At 33.6% G+C, this 20014-nt stretch overlaps 1 protein-coding gene across 1 annotated transcript in view; it reads right to left on the bottom strand.

Moving 5' to 3' along the window:
• Positions 1-8934: 8934 nt before the first annotated feature.
• LOC147079453 (cell cycle checkpoint protein RAD1-like) overlaps positions 8935-20014 on the bottom strand; it is a 106988-nt gene continuing 95908 nt past the window's right edge. The window contains exon 9 of the transcript XR_015069519.1: positions 8935-9120. The gene's annotated coding sequence lies outside the window, so the exon portion shown is untranslated. The remainder of the gene's footprint in view (positions 9121-20014) is intronic.

The following is a 20014-nucleotide window of genomic DNA, read 5'->3' as shown; positions in this document are numbered from 1 at the left end:
TGTCCAGCACTGTCTACTCGACCATGGTCGTGAAAAGTAACACATAGCACACGCAACGAGAAACTTCATTTTCGGTAAAGGTTCTTTATTCACAAATATTGCCAATTCCAAAAGCTAAGACAGATGATTTACTGCATATGTGCAGCAATGGAATCATTCCTGAGCGTTATCTTGAGTTTTTCAGTAATTTTATACCTGTTAATACCTACCACTGAAATTCCACCAGCAGTTTCTGAGGAAGATTGATTTTATTATTTGTAAATACGAACACTTATAGCAAATTGTGTTTTTGTAGGATGAAAATAAAATCAGCTTAATAATTAATATGTCTAAAAAATCTCTTTTCGGTTGTATGTTTTAAATTGTGCATGCTTCTTTTGTCGCATCATATAATTGAAAATTAATTCCAAACTAAAAATATAGTTGCAGAATGATTTCTTTTTCAGTTTCACTTATATTTTAACCTGAAGTGCACCCTTCCACTTAATCACCCATTGTTATTCTCTTGTCTGATTTTCCTTTGATATTTGATATATTATTTAACCAAAAACGTTGGTTTTAAGTGATTGTAATTTTTCTTTTTTGCTTTTGATTTTATTTCAATATTTACATACTTTCTTGAATTGGATTTTTGATTGAAATAATTTTTTCTCTGTTTTTTTCTGTATGTTTAATTTTTATCATGTCATGAAAGTCTTAAATTTATTTAATGTTTTATTAAATGACAATAAATGCAATTTTATATAGAGTATTTTTTCCAACCTACCTATCTGACGAACCATACCATAACTTTTAATTATTGTTATTACCGAATTATGATTTTAAATACGCAAAAAATCCTAGGTGAAGGATTGTATCTAACATATACAATATATTTCACCAAAACCATGACGACGTAAATTATGATAAGTATCACATACAACTAAATGCATGTAAGAGGTTCCGCCGTAAACTATTGTATGTGGTTTATACAATATTTGGATCAAATTCTTTTCCGCACTATAATATTGTAACTGCATTTTCTGATTAACCACAGAAAATATTAGATATCCTTTAATGCAAAACAAATCTATTTATAATTTACAACTGACATCCCAAATTTGGTGCAAAACATTCAAAAGGTCGACTTACACCAAGCTTTTGTATCTTTAAACCGCTCTCCTGTAAAGTTGCGATTTTGAAGTTACAATACTCTACGTAGGAGGTGTCGATACATAAACTTTATTTTATTCTTATTATGATTTTTTGGTTATATTTTTTATTTATTTCGTTGTCTGTTATGATAGATAAAAATACATAATTCACGTTTGCTTGGTGAAATTTCATGTTATATTTTTCAATACCATCAAAGTGTTATTAACATTTAATTGATTTTTTTTTGTTAGAAGAATCACTATTGTCAAAAAGTTGATATACATACTTATGTATTATTATAAAATTGTATTACTTACCTTTATTACAAAATGTCTTGGTTTCATTATTATTAAGTAATATAATTGCAATAAATTGTATCTGATTGAAAACTGCGCGTTTTATTTTTTGATCCGAATTAATATTTTAAAATTATAATTATAAATACTTTTTTGGGCTCGGATCTATGGTTCTGTCATAGTCAAAACTTCGAGTCACGCCAATAGATGGTGCTAATTATAAGGGGCATCTTTTTGTGTGGAACTTACGAATCTATATATATATATACGTCTGTTATCTATGGATGTACCTGCCTGTTGTCATAATTTATTTATTTTATTATATTTCAAAACTTACAATTCACTACTAGGTACTTACTATTCACGTGATATTAATATAGTATTAGATATCTAGTTTTTTTAGTCAATTTTGAATTACCTTGCCATTTAATATGTGATAAAATCTTGACTGTCGATGGTAGATAAATAAATATATAGTATGAAACTTATTTACTGTGATTGAATGTCGCGTTTTAGTAGAGATTGTTTATGAAGTACAAACACCTAATAAAGTATTTTCTTATTATGTATCCAATCAATTACCAATTCCTAGAATGATGCCTTATCTGTTATATTGTTGTTATATTAAAAACTCTAATAAATTGCAATTATTTTCTGCCTTTTTATTTCACATTCCATTTCCCCTTTAAAATACATATTCTTTAAATATTGACTGTTAATTGTGGCGTCTGATTATAAAAACCGATAATTCAATAACAGATATTTACGGTTTTTTGTTATCGTAATGAATTTTTGGGTCTCCGCTGCGTGTTCTTCCTCCTCTCTTGAGAATAGGCTCTTCAACGAGCCCAAAACGTCGGTAAAAGAAGGAGGACGAACATGCGGTGGAAACTCAAATCTATTATGATCAATAATAGTGGTAAATGATGTTTTTCTGTGTCAAGTGTAACTGATTGGTTTTAACATTAGTTTTTTCTTTTATTTTCAAACTAGGACAGTACGCCCATTTCTATTAACTGATGAAGGCCTTTTTGCAATAAATACATGACAAATATATTTATATCATTTTAAGTAATTGGTTTCTATAAATCGTTTTTAAATATTTTTTCATAATGTGAATTTGCACATGTTTTGTTAGGTTTTAATCGATATGACGTGTGACTTATCAGTTTTTGTTATTAGACGCCTGATTTCTTGATGAAAAAACATTGTAGTACTTAATTGCAATAAAACACAATATTCGAACCATACAATTTAACATAAACGAAACCGGTCATCACGATTATTAAATTATGGGAAATCAGTATCGCATAATATTATTGTGCTTTATTTTAATTACTAAGTATACAATATTCACCAAAATCTACTACACAAATACATCATTACATGACCAGAGTCCACAGAGCACTGAAGGCCGGTTCGAACTGGTCAAGTAATTTAGTAACTTAACATGTATAAACAGACAAATTTGGTCAAGTAATTTAGTAAAATCATCTAGTCGAGTCGATCCATTTTTTCGGTCGAGTAAAGAATACGAGACAAGCCTGAACACATTATCTTTAGTAATATTCATTAGTTGTCGTAGAATTTCTTCCTCCCATTCTTCTAATATATGAAGAACTTATTTTTTTTTTAATTATACAAATTTCAATAAAAAGAATATTTATTCCTAAACTTTGTGAGTAATTCGTTGAATTCATTTTTTATTTTTGCTTTGTTACGTTGTGCTTTATTCATTTTGACACGTCACTCACTGATGTACTGTGTTCGGACACTTTTCATTTACTAAATAATTTAGTGGTAACTGAATCACTCGCCACTCGACTAAGTTACTCGACCAGTCTGAACCGGCCTTGAGAGCCTATTTAAAAAGATTCAAACTGAGAGAGGACGACTGCTCTCCATGTGTGAACACTTCTTAATTAGGGTGGCATGTTATTGACGGTTGCCCGATATTAAAAAGGGCTCTTAGAGCCCTATGCACAATCGTCTGTCATAATTACAACAAAATAACAACAAAACACTATCCAGAAAGCCTTTCATAGTTATGATCGAGTTGTCTATGGTCCACCAGATCTGCAATAGCAAATAATACCATATATAAAAATTAGGTTTACCTAAATTTAGGTAAATTATTTTGTAATTGTTGAACGATGACAATATGCACTTTATAAATTCAATAACAATAAATACACAACTTTTATTTAATTATAATACTTTTATGTATCCGTTATCAATCATTATACGTGATTTATTCATGATTTCACAGGCCCCGTAAGATATTTTTTTAACATGGTGACACCAGTATTAAGCGCCAAACGAAACATTTATCGATCTTGACATAAATCGATCTTCACATAAATCAATCTTCACATAAATCAATCTTCATTTATCTTTTGCAATAATTATACTATCACAATGAATATTCCACGGGCACGTGCTGCAAATTTTACAGCGCAGGAGAAATCTATTTTAATCGTTTGTGTGGAACCGGAGAAGTATGTTATCAATAGCAGGATTACGGATGGTGAAACAAACTCCTCGAAATATGCCGCTTGGAGCCGAATCGCGGATTCTTTTAATTCCACGTCTGGCGTTACACCGGTAAGTTATTTTACTATAGTACCTAATTAAATATTACAAAGCATATCAATCCTATTACCAATTTATATCTAATGTAGATAAATGGCTTTTCCTTATCTCGTAAAGGTACTCGGCAATGTATAATATAGTGTCATTCAAGGTATACCTACAACGAAGTATAATACAAAGCCTACAGCTATTTGTGTATATAATACCTACAGTGTAGTTAGGTTTTGCTTTGTTTCTGCCTCTAAAGACCACCACCATAAAAACTATTGGATATCATTTCCCTTTTCTTTACTGACTATTTCAAGATTAACCAAGCAACTGACACATTAATTTCAGCGTACTCCCGATACCTTAAAGAAGATTTGGAATCAGATGCGGTATAACGCAAGGAGGGCGGATTACGGGCGCAGCGGCGAAGGACCCCTATGCAGCATATGCAAGAGTCAAATGATGCAGTGGTATGATTCATTTTTATATTATTTTATTTACACCTCCACTAGGTTATTTTAAAACTTTACACTCATTTTTGGCATGTTAAATGATATCTGCCCGTCACAGAATATCAATTGTATATTCAGTGGAGGACCATAATAATATGATCGTGTGTCAAAAAATATTTAGATTTGAGCGAGAAAATGAAACAAGCATGCTAAATATTATAATGCCAACCAGTCAAATGTATAATTTGTTCAAAGCAATAATGATAAACATTCTTTGTTTCAGATTGACACACAAGCACTCCAACGGCAGCTGATACAAGAGCAGTTTGATTTGACGGTATGACCTATTTTTATATTGATATTGGTTTGTTTTTAATTTATAATGAAACTTGTATGCTATATTATGTTTTGGATCTTCAATCATCATGAAGCAACAAAATATTGTAAGTCTGTATAATTTTAATGAATGAATTTTTAATTGGTTGAAATCAGTGATCACAAAATATTGTAATATTTCAGGTGCGTACACAGCAGCGCGAAGAAGAACGGCGTGACAAAGTACACACCTTATTGGTATAAAATATTTCAATATTAAACATCAATATTAAAATATAAAACAGCGATCACAAAACATTGGTAATATTTCAGGTACGTGAAATGCAATGCAAATTCGAGCAAATGCAATGCAAATATGAGCAAATGCTAAGCGAAGAGGAACGCCGTAAAGAGCAACATGCATTGATGGTATGAAACATTTCATTATATCTTGGATCACTCTTACAAAGTATTCCACTGTTGCTGGCATTAATCTGTGTGTTCCTGATAACTGTATGAGAAAATATAGACCATCAATTATTAATTCCTTCGTTCACCTAAAAATCCCATTCCACACAGAATAGTTTTCACATTATAATTTTTTCTTCTCTTCAACTCATTGAAATTTAAGCAAAGTGTTAACATGTGTTGGGAACAGGCTTCAATAATAATTTATAATGTTCATACGGTGTCAAAATAAATATATTTAGTTATAATCAAAAATCCCCCAATGACAAAATGTTATAAATGTGTGTATTATATCAAGCTATTGAATTTATAATTTGTTGAAAATAGTGATATCAAAACATTGTAATATTTCAGGTACGTGAAATGCAATGCAAATATGAGCAAATGCTAAGGGAAGAGGAACGCCGTAAGAGGCTACATGCTCCGATGGTATGAAACTTTTAATATATCTTGGATCACTCTTAGAAAGTTTCCCACTGTTGCTGGCATTAATCTGTGTGTCCCTGATAACTGTATGAGGATATAGAGGATCAGTTATTCATTCCCTCGTTAATATTCGATCGTTCGAAATATTATATTCTATAAAAATAATTTTATTTCGGTAGGAATGTTTTATAAATATTGCGATGAAGGGTAAAGTCAAACGCTCAGTTTGTTTGCCTTGATGAGCATTTATTGCAATAAGGCGAGAGAAGTACAGGGGAAAAATTACAAAAACAAAAAAAATTAATACAAGCAAGTCATGTCGAATATATATTTAATTGTACGTATTGTGTATATGTAATTTAATTCTATCGACACAGGTTATACAGACCTCTGCAGAGACCAGTATATTTCTATATTTAAACACTATCGTGTACAGGAGAGCTTATCAATAATCTAAACAATTAACTTATTACTAGGCTGTTCGGCGGGCGGTAGAAGAGACGCGGTGCTTCCCAGAGCTATTCAATATTAATTTTATATTCATTTCAACTAAATTATACGGATTTTTCGGCTTATGTAACATGGCAGGTACCTATTTTTTAGGGTGCTTAGGCCTTGAGGAGTCGATCCTTGTTGCGCCGTGCTTTCTAAATAACCGCTATGTATAATATATCAATAATCATATGTATGTACATTATATCGTTTCAGGAATAATAGACGACTGCAGCGGAATATCCAGCAGTTACAAAAAACATTACTTACTATTAGATACTATTTATATTAGGTGCTTATCAACTATTAAAATAGGGTCTGCTTAAGCTGCATTGACACGGTCCAAGTGCCATCCAAGCGCACTCGTATGGGATGAATAGGATGCGGTCCGAGTAGCTTGGATAGGAATAATTAGTATGAAGCTGTCGCTTGGATGGCACTCGGTCCAAGTGTACTTGGATCGTACTTGGACAGTGTCAACGCGGCTTTAGCTCATTCAGTGTACTTCCTTGTATCTAATTTATATTTTTTTGTATTCACACTTCTCTACTGTTCAATAACTTTTATATAATACTGTTTAAATAATATTCATTTGTACTTAAATTTATTGGGTAGTTGAAATATCTACATTTGTCGTGTTATTGCTTATAAATTTTAATAAATAATGAATATTTCAGTATAATATGTATGTACATGTTTTATTTAGCACATTGATCAGTTTCAGAAAACTATACAAATTATATTGAAAAGTTACAGTCCATTAAAATGTATCATTTATAACACAAACATCAAAAATAGAGCTTCCAAACCGGTTATAAGTGATAATAAGTAATTCTTTCAAGTATTAATAGCTGACTTATTGATTATTAAAATACTAAACAATTTAAAAAGATTAACAATTAGTAGGCAATACAATTTGAATTTGAAGTAGGCTGTGATTAATTACCTATCCAGTATCATAAGCAGTGATCTACCACACTCTACCTTTGTCATTCTTCAACTTATGTATTTGGCTGAAGATAGTGAAGCATTACAAATTAATCAACACGTCTTGTATTTTATCATCCTAACTAATTTCCCATTCGTCGTGAAAATGGTGAGATTGGTCTTCTTTTAGGCAATCATCGTCAAACTATTGTCTAAACTATTATTGGAGTTACGCCTATTTTATAAGGTTTAGGCACCAAATGCTATCAAAAACAAATGTCAAAAATAATGTTCACTTCAAATCATTCAAAACTTATGTCTTAACAATATTATATGTAGGTCTACAACAATTAATATTAATAAAATTATTTATATTATGTACCGCATGAGCGAGTGATAACGTCACAGTTGGAGCATATGGACACCACGAGGCGCTTCCAAGAATCCCTGTCGTCTTGCATCGTTCCAAATCAAACCAGCATCCCGTATTCACTATAGATAGTATTTACCGGCTTTCCATGACACCGGAATCCGGTTAGCTTGAAGAACAGGCAAGCCAGGTTGAAATTATCTTCTGGCATCCGCAGCACCCGGCCGAGCCAGGTCCAACGCCGCCTCTTCACTCTCAGCGTGATGAGAGGCTGCTCTGTGCATTCTCTTATCTCCTCGTTGCTCCTAAAGTCATACCCCACCGCACACCCAGTATTCGTCGCAAACATCTGTTTTCGAAGCTCAATATACGGTTGCTCTGAGCCCTCGTAAGGTGCCATGATTCGCTACCGTAAAGCAGCACTGTCAGAATACAAGCGTCAAATAGGCGGTATTTGGTTTGGACCGAGTACAATCGTGAGTCCCAGACACTCCACATCGAGTTGAATGTTGCTCCAGCCATTCCCATTCAAATAGCTTAACTAACTATAATTCATAAACTTAACTAAAATAGCGGGCGATCAACGCTCTACGGGCAGCGATTCCCTCTCTCGACTCAATTCCTCCATGTAGAACGCTGGGTTCCTCTGGCACAATTTCCACATCTGATTGGAATTCGGGGTCGATATTGTGGAGGACAGCACAAGCCATTATTACAGCTACTGTGGTCATAGGTTTGGTTGTTACACCTCTGGCCAAACAAGCGAACCTCATTTTCCACACGCCAAAGAGTCGCTCAACGGAATTTCTTGTTTTCATTTGCGCCTTGTTATACCGTCTCTCGCCACGAGAAACAGGGTTTAAAACTGGCGTAAATAGATACGGTAAGCAGGGGTAACCGGAATCACCAAGAAGTGCACCAGGTATAAGCCTTTCTTGAAACCGTTGTTTGACCCTGCTGTTTCCAAAGATGTAGCTGTCATGATAGCTTCCTGGCCAACGAACGACGATGTCGAGAATCTCTAGTCTTGGACCACCAACAACCTAAAAAACATAATCAATTTTATATAGCAGGTCTTTGAATCCTCTAATAGGTACACACTTACCATATTATCATCAAAAGCTAATTTTAATGTCGCTACGTACACAATATCATTATTGTGAAATGAACTGTATTACTCTTATGTATCCACAATTCCCTTCTCTACGATATCTCTCAATGACAGTAAATTTGTCTCAGCTCTACTCTCTGAGTTGTTTCACTGCACATCAAACTCTCCAGATTTCTTTCTCCTTTATGATATGTATGCTCTGACATTTGACTAATAAACCGACAGAAGGATTCTGTTGCCAATTTTACGATTAAATGTCATTTTTAAAGAGAACATGAATATTACCTGTACATTGAGGGAGAAAATTCTTTTTCTGTTTCGGAACACTTCACCGTGCCCACCACCAGGATTTTTTATTTTTATGTGGGTGCAATCGATACATCCAGTGACCCCAGGAAAATTTCCCATCGCACGAAATGCCCGTCGAGTCTCACTGGATGTATTGAATTTTATGTATGTGCTATGATTCTGAGCAATGGATTTTGACACTCGTTTCAGTGTCCTTGATATGGTTGACTGATGCACTCTGCCAATATCGCCATATATGGACTGAAAAATAGATGGTTTAATTTGAATTAGTGATAAGTAATGGCCATTATAAATACAGACATTTGGTGAAACACCTTGTAGGTTAATCAAAAAATCATTATTTTTTCTCATTATTGAGGTTATCTATGATGTTTTTCACTAAAAACAATCTCATAAAATAAATATTACCTATGTAAAGAGGTAAGTAATGTTTTTCTTTAATTTAACTTACTTGAATGCTCCCTGTGGCATAATATCTTAATGCCAGAAGTAGTTGAATTTCGGGAGTTATTGGCAGACCTCTTCGCGTAGTTTTCTGCAAATCTGGTGCAACCATCGCGAATATTACATTCCGCGTGACATCTTTTGTGAACCTGAACTTCAACCGAAATTCGGTCTCATCATATCTTGCGTACGGGTCCTGCATGTCCCTGATATATCTCCTTGGTAATGGAGCATTTTGCGCGAATTCAATCATGCGTACATTATTCGCAATAATTGAAAACTGCGTATGCATATTTTGCATATGCATGCCAAACGAATTCAAGTTATTAATATCCATATTAAGATAATTTTTGAAATGAGTTTGTGTGTACTGTTTTAAAGGCACGCGATTATATTTTGACAGCAGCTGTCAGTGGTTAAGCAGAAGGGGGCGAGTTCATAATAAACGTAGTCTATGGTTAAGGATTCCTTACATCTATAATCTATAGTTAACAGATGGATTTCGGCTACTTACAATTTTTACTGTTATTTTATGGTAAGTACGAATTGAGCATCGGGCTCTTAGAGCCTTTCATAAACCTCAAGAAATACTAAATAACAAAATATCGAATACTGGCAGGCATGCCACACAGTTTCTTAGAGTCTGGAACAAAAAAATACAAAAAATTTTGGTGAATTTTTCTTCTTCGTCAGGCCTCATGACTGAGAGTCATGGTCCAGATGATTCGGCTGTCGAGGAACCTTAGTTGCAGGGTAAGTATCATCACTACAACCTTTGGCGGGTTTTGGCCTCCTTCAAAAACTTCCTCGATTCTGGACGATCACGCGCCGACACTCTCCATTTGTGGTGTCCGTATTTTCCTTTTCTTGATAAACATTATTTTCGTCTTAATATGAAGCGCTTACTTTCAAAAGCGGCTAAAACGGTTTTTCAAGTATTTTGAGTTGGATATATATTTTGATAAATATATTTGTCTACCACAGTATGGTCTGAGTTTTAATTTCAAAACTCGGCTAAATACGTTGATATTGATTATTAAAAATCTACCTTAGTTTCAAAATCAGCTAAAATGGTAGTAAAAGATAGATAAATTGAAATAATAAATATTGCATAAAACCGTTTTAGCCGCATTTGAAAGTAAGCGCTTCATATCTGAGAAGGTTAGTTTTGCATCTTCTCCCCACGAGTTTACTTTTTGGAGCACACTGTTGGTTTTTGATTCCAGTTCCTCTGCGTCTTTTTCTGTATCGTCAGCAAAGGCTTGCATGTGTGTATTCTGTGGTAAGATTATTGTTAGTAGACTGTCTAAAGCAATGTTCCATAGTGTTGGGCCACAAGTTGATCCTTGGATGCAACCTTGGGTCTGATCCTGTTTTATTTCTTCGCCTGCATACTTAAGTACTACTTCCCTTTCTTGTAGATAACTCTTGAACAGTTTGTATAAATTAGGTGGTGTTGAATTTATTGCGAAGGCATTTTTTACATGTGGCCACCATCCATTATCAAATGCGAATCTTTCAATTCGAGATGCGTTGTGATTATATGTACGGCTTTGTTTAGTGCGTATTCTGTTGGTGTCTGAGGGGTAAAGCCAAACTGCTTCGCACTTAGTTTGTCTTTTGCAAGATGCCAGTGCACTCTTTGAATGGCTAGTTTTTCAAACACTATTCCGAAAACGGGAAGGAGGCCGAGAGGCCTGTATGATTTTGTGTCCATAGCATCTTTTCCAAGCTTAAGAACGGCCTTAATGATGGCTATTTTCCAGAATTTTTGGGAACGAATGTCAGACATTTAATTTATAGCAACAGTATTTCTTCTGGGAAGTTTTTTAAGAAATTTCAGCAGATATCTAATGTGAGGTTGTCGTGTCCGGGTGCCTTTTTTGGGGTCATGTTCTGAAAAACGGACTGTATCTCAGTGAGTGTGAATTGGATATTGTCCTCACTACCCGGAATATGGTTGTCCGATATGATGTATCTGTAGCTGGATCATCGTCGGAGAAGAATTTTGCCATTAGGGCTTTTGCAGAGTCTTGCGGTTGAGTGCTTTACTCCCCCTGTGGTAAGTGTTGATTGTATGTTGCTGGCATTTGTTCTTTTTGTTATTTTATATAGTGAAGTAACACCTCCAGTAAGCACAGTAACCGGATATTGACCTATCCTCAGTCAATATTCTTTTTATCTTGACTAGCTCGGGTTGCGGTACTTTCGGAGTGGTGTTAGAATTGTTTTTTCGTTGTGAAGAAAGTGGAGTTTAATTTTGGAATATATATATTAGTTATTTTAGGTAAACGCCTCAGAATACGATTTTAATCCGGTAGGTATGTGCGGGACTTGAGTTCAGTTTCAGACAGCTTGAGTTCTGTAATTTCCGTTTTGATCTGAGAGTCATTCTTTTCGTTTTTGCTAGTTCAGCGTTCCACCAGATTGGATTTTTCCTTATTACATGTGGCGTTTTTTTTGGGAGTATTTTATGGCATGTGATTGAGATTGCTGAGGTTATCTACCTATTCCACTGCAGTGTCGAGTTCAGAAGTTGTGTGTATGTTTTCAAGGTACTGTTTAGCTATGTTGAGTTCGCTCATGTTTTGCCTTGTCAATTCAGTTTTTTTTTTTTCTCCAGTCTGTTTTCTCATTTAAATGCGTGTTGAGTCATTCACGAGTGATGGTGTACTAGTTGTATTGTTCCAAGTAAAAGTGATTTTGTGTGTTGTGTTTGGTGATGAGATAGTAATGTCGATGTGAGATTTTAAGTGTTTCCCGTTCCGCCAGAAGTTGGAACTGATCCTTCATCACATACGTGCCACCCAATGTTGGCTCGTGTCCGGAAACTTGTACGTATGCAGTTCGCCGTATCACACTTCACCGTGAAATGTTGTATCGGAAATATATGGCCGTATATTAAAGACCATCTAACTTCTTTGGGTCGTATAGTAGTGACATAAAATTCATCTCTAAATAAAACACGATTCTTGTCAGTTGATACTTTACAGGAAGCCAGCAGCAAAAAAAATTTGAAAATAGCCGATATACTGGATTATTTGTTAGGGTTATTTATTATTAGTTATAGGGTTAGGAAATCGCGGGAAAGAAAAACGTAAATGCGGGTATTAAATGTACTGAAATACATCGGGACTGAAAAAAATACACGCAATTGCCAGGAAAACGTGAATTCCGGGCACGTAAAAACGAGGTTATACTGTATATATAAACCGTTAAAATTGGCGAAAGTATGATAATAATATAGCAGTGGTGAAAGGATGGAGGTAGGCTGTTAAGATCCGACATAACTAGTGCACACTAAACTTTGTTAGTCATACATATTGTTATCATTGAACCGCCTACAATTTTCAGATAGTTTTCGTTAGTTTTTTAAATTTAATTAAGCCCTATGTAACCAAGCCATAATAGATAATAAGGAAAAATATTCGTTTATCTATAAAATATCTAAAATTATGATATTAAATCATACTTAGGTACATCATTTTAGATATTTAATATATAGAAGAATAATTTTTATCTATTGTAGTTTGATTTAGGCAGGTTTTTAAAATAAACTAACTAACACCACCTGTAATTTGTATTCTCAATTCAACTTGAATTTTCAATTTGAAAACAAATAAATATGACAATGTGCAATATTTTTGTGGGATCGCCCATAGCATACAAGTACTTAAAGTATTATGGTTCGATTAGGCAAGGTTTAAATCAATTTTAAAAATTAGCCAGCACCATCTGCAAATTGTATTCTTAGTTCAGTGAAAACGAATAAGTATGACTGGTTCTTAGATGCGTATGTCACTGGTAAATCTATCTAATGTTTTATTAGTTTATTGCACTTTTACACATAGAAATTTCTTTACTTTTATCCCGTAAGAAGTAAAAACAAATACAATAATGCTTTTTTTGAAAAAACAAACAAACACTATTTACCCGCGATTTCAGATTCATCTAAAAATACACAAAAACACATGTTACACTCGTGAGCGACTGGTGAATATAATATTTGGATAAATCTAAATTAGGGAAGTAGGTACCTACCTATAAATCTGCACGTGTTATTGCTGGTCAAGGATGTCAAAAGTCAATCTGACGTAAGTCAGACTGCGTAACCCGACAAAAAATTACAGTCCTGTTAAACCTGTTATGTTATGAATACATCGGTATTGTCTGATTGTTGAAACCGGTATTTCGGTATCGAAAAATACTGGGATACCGGTTTTGAAATACCGGTATTTCAATCCCTAGGTGAAATGTTTTATGTACAATTTACATGTAGCCATGTTGGCTAGGCAACTGGTAACCTATTCGCGTCGCTCCCCCACCAGCAGCTTTTCAGGTTGGGTTCTGCTCAAAATATTATCTATGGATGCAATATCGCAAGTAACTTTAACGTACACACACATAGAAACTGTTAAAATTAATTGAAATTAGCATGAGTAATGAATAATAATTTAAAATACTAATACATTAGAGTTGGCACTCTCCATCATTGAATTTATAGAGATAGTGATCATTCAAAATATTCTGCGGAATGACTAAACCATAGACTAAATTTGTCGCCGTGCCAGCACGTGACATGATCATAATGTAATTGCCATATTAAGCTCATGTGTGGATTAAGTACATGGTCAGTGCCATGTGGGTCAATATTTTAATCAATATGAAATTTGTGTGGAGTCTACCTAAAGCATAAATTTTGTTTCTCTTATAAAATTAAAATTTATCACATCAGAGATTTTAATAACTCAACAACATGTACTACAAATTAATGTACAGCATTATAAGTAAAGTTCGATAGTCTTGCCAGGAAACAAGAATGAGCGAAAGGGACACCGAACGAGACGAGGCGATAACAACCATATACAATTAGCCCCGCCACTTTCTGCATACGAGAAAGATATTGATTGAAAGAATTGACATAGAAAGAAGAAGATCGAGAAAAAGATCGGTACCATGTTAACTTCTACTTTTTCTTAATGCATATTATCTGTTCCTTAGGTACTTTTTGAAGTCTTACAGGATGCCGGAAAAGAAAACTTTTTATATACCACGTTTTTAAATTTTCTATTGAATCATATAAAATGACAATTCTATATATTAATAGATACTTTTTAATACTTGATAGAAATACTGAATAAATATAGAATACTGAAATGTCATTTTGACATTTCATATTGATTTTCATAGTAACACACGTATATATTAATAATTTAGTTGCTAGGACTTTCTCTTCCTTATTCTTCCTTTAAAATCTGATCGATAGCCGCTGGCTCAAGAATGGAGTGCTTGGCAAAAGAATGAATCAAATTCCCAATATCGTCCGCATCAACGCACCCGTATTCGCTTATATTTAGAAATCTCTTGAGCACCCTTGTAAATTTAATCATCAAATTATTCCTATTGCATTAATTAGAGAGCTTTTTTCGGCCATTATTACAATTTTGCTCGAATGCAGGAGTGACTAACGCGCGATAACGGATGTGTGAGCTGATGAAACGAAACTTTCTTTTTCACCAAATGCGGTTGTTTTTTCTTGATTTCATTAATCGAACGCTGCAATAAGTTTGCATAATACAAGCCGTTGATTGGTTTTACTTTCTGAAGATAATCAATGAAAATTACTCCATGCGCATCCTAAAAAACTGACGCCATGACCTTGCCTGCAGATGGAACTGTCTTCGCCGTTTTTGGAGCCGATTCTCCCCTTTCAATCGATTGTTTTGACTGTTCCTTCATCTCAGGTGTGAAGTGATGGACCCATGTTTCATCCATAGTTATGAATAGACGAACGAATAGGCGAACGGACAGCCGTTGGACGAATACAGTCATTCAGTGGTACCCGAGGGGCACTAAGTGGCCACAGGGGCGCCCCTAAACCCGCTGGATTGACGAACTTGTCAGGTTTGGTGGAAGTACGTGGCAGAGAAAAGAAAGGAACCGAGAAGAGTGGAGGGAGCTGGGGGAGGCCCTCATCCAGCAGTGGATAGACCCCGGCTGAAAATATATCATCGGTGTTTTGTAAAAAAGGGCGAATCAGCCATTTTGGCGAAATTGAGATTTTAATGAAAACACAATATGTACCTCACTAGCATTGTTGTGTAAAAACGGCGAACTTGTATCTCCACGGGAAAGTACTTAAAAACGATAATCGTAAGGGCGAATATCCACTTAGTGTTATGAATAAAAGGCGAATGTGACATATTAGGCCTTTTAAAATAAAATATGTCCTAAAGTAGTGGGTAAGTGTTATGATGTAAGGGCGAATATACGATATTCGCCCTTCTTGCATATCCACCTACATATCAATGTGACCATTGTTAAATCAAAATTGTCAAATTCGCCCAAGGTCGCTATCATTCGTGTCATTTACTATTGACAAAGCGTATTGGCGGGATTATTTTTAGAAATTTCCTCAATGTAATTTATGGCTCGATGACATTGAGCTACTTTACAAGCTGCTTGTCGTTGAGTTTAAAAGCGGGCGAGTCAGCTAGTGCGATTGTGATGATGACACACAAAACTTTCCACTCGCTCAGAAGCCAACAAGCTAGCGATTTGAAACCGTCATTTTTGGTACTATTTTGACAGGACGTATTGAGTAGTTCATTTTTTTACCGGCTGGTTCGCCACTATCGCTCTACTGCGCAGATACAGATCGGCCCACACGCTAGCGTGTAACGTGTAAAATAGTCCGGCTTTCAACTTTTCTCGGTAGATTGTTTACAATCTGCTTGTTAGCATGTTCGATGATGACACTGGGCGAGTTTACAAGCAGATTGTAAATTCGCTAACAAGCAGCTTGTAAAGTAGCTCAATGTCATCGAGCCATTTGTGATAAAAGAATGTTTAAGTTGACAGTTTGTTAAACAATAGTTTGAAATATAGTTATTTGCTTTTTCTACTAACTGAACAGCATTTGTATTCAATATTAAGTATTCATCGAGTGATACAACATACTTTACCTCAAAATGAGCGAGATGTAAGTTTTTTTGTTTAACTTTTCGTGTTGTACATTTGTTAATTGGTTTCGTTATGTAATATTGTAATGTTACATTGACATATTAATATTGTTTGCGTATGTATAGATAACATACCTACTTAATAATATAATATTCATTCTTTAAAAAAAAAATCGGTGTGTGTACTTATGTATGCGTGTTAGAAGTTATACTTTGGCGTAATAAAACTTGCGATAACCTAGATTCTTCGACTAGCTATTAATTATCTTGTTAAATTACACTCGTAAGAAAACGGGCTGCTTATTGAAGCGCCGTTGTTTTATTTCTATAAATTTTAACTTATATTAACTAAATTATATAATTATTTATCGTTGTTTTTATTTTTAAAGTAACAACTGCCACTATGATGTTTAAATAGTTTGTTTACGTAAGTAATTTCAAATGGCCGACAATAATAAATTCACTGCCCAGGCAACGGAACACTTCAAAACTATAATATTACACTGTACAATCGTTACGATCGAAGTATCATACTGTGGCGTAAAGGTAGTGCTTTCGGCTGATAACCGAACAATCGGTGGTTCGAATCCAATCGAGTATAAATCGAGTATCACCAAAAATACACTATGATCTGATTTCCCAAACGCGCTAAAAGAAATATAACTTCAAAAATGTGTTGTACTTTACCGCTCGTAGGGATGTTTTGACACGTAGATATTATTTATATTACCATTCTGACACGCCTAAAATTACAAAAAAGTGATACCTACTCGTTATTTTATTGTATTTCAGATTGTCTCGAGGACAACAGATGGTTATATTAGTTCAGTTCAAATTAGGTGTAATTACTGCAGAAAGATTGAGTGATGCTACCGCTGTTCACACTAATTCGCTGGCGATTTTACCTGAGAAACCTTAAGAAATCCAATCCAACGAAACAATTGCTGTCTCAAGTTATCACTTTCGTCGAAGTGATGAAAATGATTTGATATTGGACGAGAAAACAGGGAGCTTTGTGTCCGCATTTATTTGTAATGATTGTGGGCAGAAATATTGTTATAAAAGTAAATTAAAAAATCATTTGATTAAACAAGCATATGAAAAAACACATTAAGATAAAATACCGGAAATCTGGATATGGAAAGAAAAAAAAAACAACTAAGAGCCGCTGGAAAAGAGTTTAAAACTGCGACGGGAAATGTTGTTCAACATAGGAAAGGATTTAATGTTTTCTGCAGAAAATGTACATATTATTATAAATGCAGTGATAGATTTTCGGAGGAAGAAAAGGACATGATTTTTGGGAAATTTTGGAAACTCAGTGAAAACGATGGCAACCAAGATCAACAGAGACAATATATTTCAGATATTAAACTATTGAAAACTCCAAAAGGCAGCGTGTAAACAATATTTCACACAATTTTATTCATTTTGTATCTCCAGTCCAGTTAATTTGTTCTTACTTAATAAAAAATAATCAGATGTTCCATAACTATTTTGATTAGGTATAATATGCCTTTTAAGGACAAAAACACTGTTAATTTTCACTAGAATATGGTTTTGATTTAATTTAACTTTCACTATTGTATTGTTTTGTCTTCTAAAAGTTTAAATAAAATATTATAAACATAATAAAATTATTTTAATTATAATTATTCCCTAATAAACCCACACATTCAAGGGTGAACGTGCAACTGTTTCGTATTTTTATCACACATAAAGGGCGAATATCCATTTAAAATGATTTTTCTGACCTTTTTATACAAGTTTGTACATTTTTTTTATATTATCAAAACAGTATTTCCTCTAAGCTTTATTATGTATTTGTTAGAAATTTATAATCATCCATAGGTAATTAATAAATAAATGTCAAAAGTTAAAAATCCTCCTCCTGTAAAATAGCATTTTGGTTGATTCGCCCTTTTTACAAAACACCGACGATATATATAAAAGTATAGAATACACACTGTTTATGCAGCACTTACAAGTGGAAAGTAATCCCATGTTCCTAGATTTATTTTGACATCGTTTTACCGAACAAGAATATTTATTACAAAATTATGTGTTTATTACAATATAGTATGAATAACTGAATAAACAAAGTACTATTCTAAATAAAATATTACCACAGTAAGAGTAATAATAAAAAAGGAAGAAGTAAAAATAAATGTAAATGTTATGTTTTAACCGATGAATAAAACTTAAAATTAGTGTCAAAATATGAATTCTATTCGATTTCAAAATCCAAAGATTGGATTAACCTTTACCTTTCTACATCGTCAGTATAATCAGCACCGTCATTATTGAGAAATTGGTAGAAGGGTTTGGCATCTTTGAGTACAAAGCTTAGTATTTTTTTTAGATCAGTTATTTTTTCTGCTGATAATTTTTCTATTTAATGTATTATTATATTTTGACGTGCCTCCAAAACTAAGAAAGGTATCTTCAATAACATTGACAATATTATCAATATTATCATCTACTGATAATACAACAATATCTTCTTCAATCATTGCCGAGCTGGTAATTTCTCTTCTATTTTTCAAAACCATTTCATTTCTTGCCATAGCAACCATGGGTTTGCCTCTATTCATCTTGGAAATAAGGGAAAAAATATGTTACCACCAATAATCCCCATTTACATATAAATAAAATTATTTTTATAGAAAATCTCCTTATAATACACTAATAAATTGTTAAAGACAATATTTTTATTGTTAAGGCAATATTTATGTATCAACCAAATATTTCAATAAATAATTTTGCAACTACCAGTCAAGCACCAAATAAAATGAAAATCGTGAATCACATTTCGCAATAATCAGTTAAGCAACTGATTATGCATCATAAAAGTGGGAACATAATTTTTGCAATAATCAGTTTAGTGAAGACTGAAAGTGACACATCCTAAAAAACCCTTTTTTATTATTCAATTCAGCTTATCTTTGCCTTATATTTTTACTGTAACCTATAAAACAATAATTATAATGAATTTGAGTAAGTGGGGCGACGATAACTAGGCAGATATTATAAGAAAATGCAAAAAACGACAACGTTTGACATCTCAGTTTTACAACAGCGGCCATGTTGTTTGGTGGATGACTGTTTACCGCAAAATGGATTTGTTTATATTCTATAAACACATTTTTTTAAAAGTCTCATAGATGACAATACAGACCGAATTTGACCACGATCTTTTTTGCAAAACGTAGAAAACATATTCATATTGTCGTTAAATCGAAAAACGCAAAAACACAAAAGTGTCGCTTAACTGGTTACTGCATAACACCGTCCAAATTATCTTAAGTTTAATATTATAATATATTGTGCAGTTTTCACAATTTTACTGTTCTATGTCAATTAAAAAAATACATGGAAAATTGGTATTTTAAAAATGACTGCACTTTCGATCGTGAATAGCGATTGCGTTGTCATGTTATTTATTGTTTTGCTATATTGTCAACTATGCAACGAGTTCATAATTTATAAAATGGGTTATCACTCGGTGTTCACCGCATATAGATATTGTGTCTACGACACGTGTTTCGTTATATTATGAGCACCGAAAATTACATTCGAGTTTGTGTGGGTTATAATAATTAGGTATTGTTAATATTGGGTATAACGGGAGTATAAAATTCGTAATTCGAAAATTGTGTTGTTCTTAATTCGAATTTATCACAAATAATCATGAGTATGATTGATTTGTTCCATTTACAGGGTGGACC

This window comes from Rhyacophila brunnea, unplaced genomic scaffold (assembly GCF_057557595.1).
Source record: "Rhyacophila brunnea isolate RB1 unplaced genomic scaffold, BYU_Rbru_1.0 scaffold_1, whole genome shotgun sequence".
Lineage (NCBI taxonomy): Eukaryota > Metazoa > Arthropoda > Insecta > Trichoptera > Rhyacophilidae > Rhyacophila > Rhyacophila brunnea.
Note: the sequence above shows the minus strand (reverse complement) of the source record. Positions and strands in the feature narration are given on the sequence as shown.